The sequence below is a fragment of the Bombina bombina genome, chromosome 1 (assembly GCF_027579735.1).
Source record: "Bombina bombina isolate aBomBom1 chromosome 1, aBomBom1.pri, whole genome shotgun sequence".
Classification (NCBI taxonomy): Eukaryota; Metazoa; Chordata; class Amphibia; order Anura; family Bombinatoridae; genus Bombina; species Bombina bombina.
In genome coordinates this window covers 467,090,243-467,099,591 of record NC_069499.1, presented here as the reverse complement: position 1 = coordinate 467,099,591, position 9,349 = coordinate 467,090,243, and the positions used below count along the sequence as shown (strand labels likewise).

At 31.2% G+C, this 9,349-nt stretch overlaps 1 protein-coding gene across 3 annotated transcripts in view; it reads right to left on the bottom strand.

The window, feature by feature from the left end:
- Positions 1-9,349, bottom strand: part of HOXD3 (homeobox D3) — a 63,241-nt gene that overhangs the window by 7,600 nt on the left and 46,292 nt on the right. For all 3 annotated transcript variants that reach the window (XM_053698480.1, XM_053698479.1, XM_053698478.1), the window contains exon 3: positions 535-616. The gene's annotated coding sequence lies outside the window, so the exon portion shown is untranslated. The remainder of the gene's footprint in view (positions 1-534; positions 617-9,349) is intronic.

Genomic DNA, 9,349 nt, shown 5'->3' with positions numbered 1-9,349 from the left:
TACTTTTTTGGGGATCACTTTCATGAAGACTGAAAATTTGTGTGGATCTTTGAATAGAGTTCCTGAGTACAAGGATCAACTTTAGGATGAGCTGAAGTCAAAACTTTTCAAATGGATATCAAACTTGCAATCTTATTTCTTGTAAATTGTTCATAGTATCAAAAACTTTTTATGCTTCTCAATATGTGCTTGGTCTCACTGTGCATTTATGTATTTAGGTCAATAGTTATAAATGGTATAATTGTCATATTCCAAAACATTTGATTAGCCTTCTGTATTGTTGCATTTAGTTTTATGGTTGGTGCCCTAAGTATGGTTTTCTAAAAGTGGTCTTATAAAGCAAAATCCCCAATATGACTGTTGCATGTTGAATAACTTACTTTAATTTACGTAACACTGATGTATATAATTATATTATATATTGGCACTAAATGAAAATAAAAATTCTAGTCAGCATTTATCAATGATTAATCATGCAGTGAAATATAGGTTTGTTACAGCAACTAAAATGTAACCCTCTTTTCAGGAACTTACCGTAACTTTGCTTCAAGTTTTGTATTTGACTTTCTTTGGAGAGTATCCTATCCAATGCGCCTCAATCCCAAACAAACAATAGCTGAAAGAGATGTGATCAAACATGTAACTATTTCTTTGTTTACAATTTAAAGCTATGTTTAATTATCAATTTCATGATTTGCAGTTTAGTTTTGGTGACAGTGTGGAATGCACAAATAAACATAGATTAATATTCGCATTTCCAAACTATACATATGAGGACGTTATTAATAACAGGTATCAGATATTGAGATTTAATTATCTGTGCTATATGCACAATATAGAAACATAGTCTTAACAAGTAGATACTTTTTGTAGCTATAAGTGTTTATTAGTAAATAATGAAAGTGAAATAACCTAAAATCTTGCATTCATGGACACACTCATGGGTTACATACAGGGATAAATCGCAAATAAAATGACATTGTAACAGCAGAAACAAAGGACAAAGACAATTTTTCAAACAGATCTCCAGGGTTTCGTTGAGAACAGTCTTCTAGTGGTGTGAATAATATTGTCTTTGTTGTGTTTCCATTGCATTCCTGATATTTTATAGATTAACAATTTTAATATAATGGAAAATGACCTAGCAACTTCAATACAGTTGATAAATATACAAAGATTATACTATGAAGTGTATATTTTTGTAAATATGTTATGTACAGTTACTTAGAAATTTGTTGATTAAGTAGTTTTATAAATACTAACTGTGTCAAACATCCCAAACAAAGACAAGCTATAGGCCATTATAAGACACAATATCTAGCTACCATAAGCCTTTCAAATGACCTTTGCCTCGCATAGCCATAACTCACCGCTTAATGAACAACCGAGGGAAGATAGCTTACAGCAGAACAGAGCTAAGAACTTCTGTATAATATTAATTCACGTTAATACTTTCACTGTAATGCAACACTTCCCACATTCTCCAGGTAAAATTAAAGTACATGAACTTTAAATGAATTATGATCTTCTGGATCTTAAGTCTGAATTAGGACAGACACCCAATTACATATATATAACATTTCAAATGGAAAATTATTTTTCCAGCTTAGGATACAAGTATGGTTGGTATTTGTGCAAAAGTAGATGGAACTGTTTTTACATCTAGAATTAGACCAGAAACGCCTAAATGATGCATTGAATATATTGCTGTATATTGATCACCATTAAATATTAAAATGTTGGACCCGACTGAAAGGTAATTTGTATGTATTACAACACACACACACACACACACACACACATATATATATATATATATATATATATATATATACACATATATATATATATATATATATATATATATAGAGAGAGAGAGAGAGAGAGAGAGAGAGAGAGAGAGAGAGAGAGAGAGAGAGAGAGAGAGAGAGAGAGAGAGAGAGAGAGAGAGAGAGAGAGAGAGAGAGAGAGAGAGAGAGAGAGAGAGAGAGAGAGAGAGAGAGAGAGAGAGAGAGAGAGAGAGAGAGAGAGAGAGAGAGAGAGAGAGAGAGAGAGAGAGAGAGAGAGAGAGAGAGAGAGAGAGAGAGAGAGAGAGAGAGAGAGAGAGAGAGAGAGAGAGAGAGAGAGAGAGAGAGAGAGAGAGAGAGAGAGAGAGAGAGAGAGAGAGAGAGAGAGAGAGAGAGAGAGAGAGAGAGAGAGAGAGAGAGAGAGAGAGAGAGAGAGAGAGAGAGAGAGAGAGAGAGAGAGAGATATGTATATGTGTGTATATATATATATATATATATATATATATAGTTTTGTGGTTTTAATTTCACTAAGTAGAATAGACTATAATTGCTTAATAAAATCTGGGAAAATTGTGATTAGATAGTATAGTTAATGGTGTGGGTGGACATTTTGAATTTTATTGAAATAGAGTGTAGTAAATGAATGATATGTGAAAGTATATCAAATGCTGTTTCAGTAATTTTATCTATGTCAAGATTGGCCTGACAGAAGTTTCGAGAAAAATATTTAACAAAGAAATAGCCATTCTTTGAACAAATGGATAACATTAAAACATGTATACTTGCTTATTTAATTATAGTCAAATATGAGTGTTATACGGTAAGTAAGCACAAACCATGGATGTGTAACCAAAAAAGAAAAGAAAAACCTTTGGAGGCCTAAAATAAATGACCCAAATATGAAAATAGAGAAAATAGAGATTCCATGGTAAGTATGATGCTGACCTTAGCAGGCAAAAAGTTCTCAATTATCATAAATAATAGGGAAACCCGTTTTCTATTTAAAAAAGGCCTTAATCACCCTACAGCATTTGGAAGGCATTGGATTCCACCAAAAACGGCTTGATCTATTGAGATATTTAGACCTAGTAAAAAACATTTTTGGTGGCATAAAATCACATTGGATATCCTGTAAGTTAAATAAAAGGAACATATATTTTCAAAAGGGAATTCTATATATCTGCAACACAACCTTAATAAAAATGACTATCAGACGGTGTAAAAAGAAAACCTGGTTCTAATAATGTAGTGCCATGGACCAAAATAGTAAGTATCCTTGATTAATAAAATCCAGAAGATGTATGAAAAACTATCCCAAAACCTCATAATCCTTTAGACATTGTAATAGGTATTTGTCCTTATTTGTAGGGGAAAAGCGCAAATTCTATTAATCTCCCGAAATTATTGATGGTAAAAAAGACAAAAACATTGAGGTTTAAAATTATGAACAAAATAAATAAATAAATAAATACCTATATTATTCTTTCCTATCTCATGAGCCTGTACAAGCATTAAGAATAAACTGACTTTACATATATATATAAATTCGCTTTACTACTCATTGCCCATCAGTTCAAGCCAAGTTATTAATTTGATTATTAATCTTACTTTGAAAGAAGCAGAAATACTATTTATTTTATTTTATTTTTTGTCACAAATATAATATATTTTTCTCTTCAGGATCAATTACAGCTAAAAATATAAATATTAATAATAATATAACAAATAAAATATTTGTATATAATTACCTTAACCAGTAAAGATTATTTATTAAATCTGTGTAATCAATTAAATAATTATCTCTCTCTATATATTTTTGTTCTACCACATGCTTACAAAGGTTGAAAATATTATAAATCTTTCTAGCATACCTTGAAAATGGGATTGTGCTACTGTGTGTTCAAAGGCTCCAGTTTGTCATGTAAGATCTTACCTGGGTATCAATTTATCATAAACCTGTGCTCCTCAGCATCAGTGGATGTGAATGCTGGAGTTATCCTTCACCCTTTGTCTGTAGCAGAATCTGTCCTAACCCTGATCTTGCGGTTTTGCAGACACTTCCATAACCAGAGCACAGTAATTCCCGGTAGAGTGAAATCAGGGCTATGGCTCACCTACTCATACAAATCTCAACTTCTGCGTTTATTTCAAATCAACTCATTGCGACCAAATTAAGGCAATAGGTCCTGCTGCTAGCTATAATGAGACACCATTTTTAGTTTAGGTTGGTGATGTAACTAAACTGCCCTTATAATCTGAAATATAGGCACTGCCTTAAAATTTAAACATATTTGTTCACGTGATCAGTATACAGTGGTACCATTTCAACAGCTCTTTTTAACTGTATACTTCCGACCAAGCCCCAATAGGTGCTCATTTCCTTGCATTATAAATAATTTTATACATCCAATGGACATAAAATCAGCCATATATTTATACAGAAGCTTTGTTCACTTGGATAAAAAATAGGATGATACATATTATTAAACAATGTCATTCTTAAATGTTAAGAATATTTCAAACCTGTAACATATTAAAGATGGAATTTACAATGATGAATTTGCAATCATTACAGTGATTATAAAAAAAATACATAACGGTTAAGTTATTTAAATCCCAAGGATTTTATTTGTTTCACATAAGAAAGAAACATTTTCCATATATCTGCGGCCATAATATATATTTTTCCCCTTTATGAAGTTAGTAAATGTGTAACCAATTCCTAGAAATTGGGTCACAATATTATAATCATTACTCAATTTTTTTTATTTATAATGAATCAAAGAATATTTCCATAAATTATCTTGTATTTGTTTACTTATTGAGGAAAAATAAATCGTGCCTTTAAAATGATTTTGCAACATATTTTGTAGGTAACCCATAATGCCGAAAGACAATTAATCTAGAATTATGCTGTATATATATATATATATATATATATATATATATATATATATATATATATATATATATATATATATATATATATATATACATACATACATACATACATATGTACACCTCCCCCCCCCCAAACACATATACATACATTTAACCAAACTAAAAGATTTCATTATCTTTTCAAGTTATTTTATGTTCATTAGAAAATGTGACAAATTTCACAAAATTCTAAATCCCAGCTCCAAGACCAGTAAAAACCCAATAAATTGGTGTTTTTCTTGCTTGATGGTGAGATTCCAACTTGGGGAGGATTTGTCTCAACTAGAGGATCTAACACTAGCTCAACCGCAGCATATGTTCATAGAGCAATAAAACTGAAAGATTTACAGTGCTCGCCCGCCCCCCAACAGCCTCGCACCCTTTCAGGAATTACTTACAATGATTTATAACAACAACTTGGGCCATTGTCAACTGATAAAACCTCTACTGCTAGATCGAGGAAATAAATGATTTTATTATTGTTTATTTTGGGTTCTCCCAATTTACACTTTTCTAGCTTTTAAGAAGTCTGATTGAAAATTAAGTAAAAATCCACATATGGGAAATAAAAATAGTCCTCTTCTTTTTAACAAACACGTACTAGCTACAAACATAAAATGCAGTTATAATGTGCCTTATGGGCAATGCAAATAATGTGTGTATATTTCTATTTATGAATTGAAGCTGCTGTTAGAAATGGTTTAGTTTATTTATTCTCATCCTAATGATACATATTTAAATTATAGACATATAACAACTATCAAAATATTAAATGTATATATTTTTTTCCCTAGTCACTGCAAAATCTGTGCAGAAAATTCAGGTGAAATAAAAGCTTTCCAGTGCCCTTTTTTCTCTCTGCTGTGATACATAGAAAAAAAAATCTACAAATATCCATTTACTATTATAGATTGTTCCAAATGATGTGAATGAATGACTGTGTCCAGTGGAAAATTATCCATTTTAAGTGCAATAGTAATGACTACTGCAGAGTTAAAAGCACACTCGGAAATCATTATGTGTTTGTTAACGCTTGCCTTGGGTAAAATTTCAACTCCATTTTATAGCCTTTCTATTATGACGCAAAGAAAAATTTACGACCCTAGCTTGAAAAGGAGTTCAGGGCCCTTTCTCACTGTTTTAAGAATAGGCAAGCAGATGCCCTGACAAGTCAGTATTGTTCCCAAGAAAATCCAAGCAGCCACTAAATCTGAGAATACAAATCTCACTAAATCCTTTCAATTCCCTTTACTACTGCAGCTATCCCCAAGCACAATTCAAAGACCACTTGCATACATCATCCTAATTTTTTTTTCTCCTTTTCTAAAACAAAATGTCACTAAATAAGCCAATGCCAACTTCTGAGTGTTAACACAAGAAAGCTACAAGATCTATTAGTCAATGATATGACAGCTAAAACCATAGCAAAATATAGCTGTGCAATAGGTAAGGAGCAATAGGTAAGGAAGGCAAATACCTACCAATGATCTCTTCTCCTATGAAAGAGATAGTAGGAGTGCAGGATATAGAGACTGCTCTCTTTGTATATAATATTCTTGGTATCTCTTCAGTTTTCAAGTCTGATAGAGTCCTTTGCTTGGCAAATTAATGACGACGCTGTGTTTCTTAAGGGACGTGCTGAATTAATTATTTCGTGGATCACGTGGGTCAGGACTTGAAGAAACCTATTCTTGGCATCTTCCTTCCACTTTGATATTGTACATGTTAGGAACATTTCTAGAGCACACTGTGCTGCCTCTATGTTTACAAAATCAATGAAAAAAGGGTTCACAAAATGGCTGTAAAGGCTATAAGGTTCTGCATTGAGAGATTCTGATTTACTGTACTGTACAGTGGGAGCTGTTTGCTATTGACTCTGCCTTCCTTTCATTCTTTTCTTAACGACTAGTGGTGATATAATACACAGAAATTTATTGATGTATTGTTAGTAGCAGAGGAGGAGCCATTAGACAGCACATAGCTATTTCTGCTTCACATATAATATGTACTGAAAATACAAGTTTTTACAACCATCTCTGACCTGGCACACCATGGAACATATATTTCCTTACTGCATAAATATCACAATAACATGAAGTGAAAGGTTCAGTACTAACAATAAAGGTTATATAATGCCACTCTGTAGGCATCGCCAAGAAAGTCCTATTTAAATACATCTCACCCTAAAAAAAGAAAATCAGCACAGACATAGCAATACATGTGCATACAATTACACATATAAACATACTGACACAGATGCACAACATCTTATATATAAACATTAACAAATACCTACATTCTCACCCATATACAAAATGTCAAATTGCCACACAACCACATATACACCCACAAACAACATACACACTCACAAAACACACACAAACATCCCACACACATATACACCCACAAACAACATACACACTCACAAAACACACACACCACACACATCTACACCCACAAACAACATACACACTCACAAAACACACTCACCCCCCACACACATATACACCCACAAACAACATACACACTCACAAAACACACACATACACACACACCCCATACACACATGTACACACCCCACACACACATGCACACACCCCACACACACATGCACACACCCCATACACACACTCACAACACTTATACACACACATACATACAAACAAAACACACACACACACACACATTTACAAATACTCACAATAAACAGAAGTACAGACTTACATGAACTTGTCTTTACTGGTGTAATATTCATAATTTATGTATTTATTAGGCTAGTTTATGTATGATCTATTAAAAAACAAATATTTAATAGATTGTGTTGTTAATACTCACTCTCAATATAAACCATGTTCTTAATGGTGCAAGTCATAATGAAAAAAAATAATGTTATGTTACACTCAAAAAATAAAGATGTAGATATATTTTAAACATAATTTATTAACTCAATAACACATAAAAGTACAATAAACTGCAGGCAATATTATAGGTTAAATAGTACATTTCCAGCAGTCAATTGAATGTAATTTATTGGTAAGGATGATGCTTTTACAAAGAAAAATCTATCTAGTTTTATATATATATATATATATATATATATATATATATATATATATATATATATATATATATATATATATATCCTTGAAATCCTTTGTCTGCACCCTGATCCATTTAAACTTGTGAGAGTGCTCTTTTACTGGGATATATATATATATATATATAGTGGTGAGACCACACATCACACATAGAAATTATATATAGATACATATATATATATGTATATAAATATATATATATGCATATAAATATATATATATATATATATATATATATAAAAATATATATATATAAATATATATATATATATATATATATATATATATATATATATATATATATATATATATATATATATATATCCTTGAAATCCTTTGTCTGCACCCTGGTCCATTTAAACTTTGGGAAGTGAGAGTTCTCTTTTACTGGGATATATATATATATATATATATATATATATATATATATATATATATATAGTGGTGAGACCACACATCACATATAGAAATGACACACACACACACACACACACACACATATATATATATATATATATATATATATATATATATATACTTTTTTCATGGTATTTACTAAAACTATTTAACTTATCAAGACCTGAGAGTGCTGAAATTCTTTCCAACGTGATATATATATATATATATATATATATATATATTCACATACATACAAATACACACACACGAAAACGGCTGTAATGGACTGTAATTGCACAACTATGTATTACAAAAATGTGCCTTCATTATTTTATGTTATGTATATTCCAAAGCAAATTTGGAGCCAGTGGCACAACAATTAGTTTACAGTGAAAGACCTTGACGTGAGATCACATAGGATTTGAATATGGCTAGGCTAGTAATACCTATTTAAATTATACATTTACATTCTGCTATATAATATTGTGTACCTAGTATAAAACCCGCTGACTTCTCTCAAATGGAAACCATAATTTAATGATACAAAACAACTTTTAGAGACGTGTTGCTAATTTATTTGTATACAGTTAAAGATATTATATTTTATAAATATAATGATTTTAACGTTTCAATTTATTTTGAAAGATAAACTGTACAAATTAAAAAACTTCATCTTATGTATTTCTGTTACTGTATTTCTATGAAACATACCTTATGTGGGCTTTTAATCATATTTACATCCATTTTAAACCTTGTACAATGAAAGCTTTTAAAAAAAACTAAATCTAAAGTCTTCTTATGTCTAAAATAAGGGAGTTGAGGTCCAGGAGGGTCAAGGGTTTATAGGTCAACACTCCCGGCTCAAATACAACTAATCGAATAGAAAATGTGTCCTCCAGATGAACCTGCTTCTGTGGCTGAGCCGAACTTCAGTGAAATACCTTTTCAGATTCTCAACGTTAAGACTTCAATAAGCCATGCTCAACCTTGTGAATTATGGGTTTTTGTCATAGTAACAATGATGCAGATAATACAAATCATTTTTAATATTAGGACATGAGCATAAGGTATCATATTTATGATTGGCCTGAGAAAATGTAACAGATAAAAAGTTATTTCTAGATC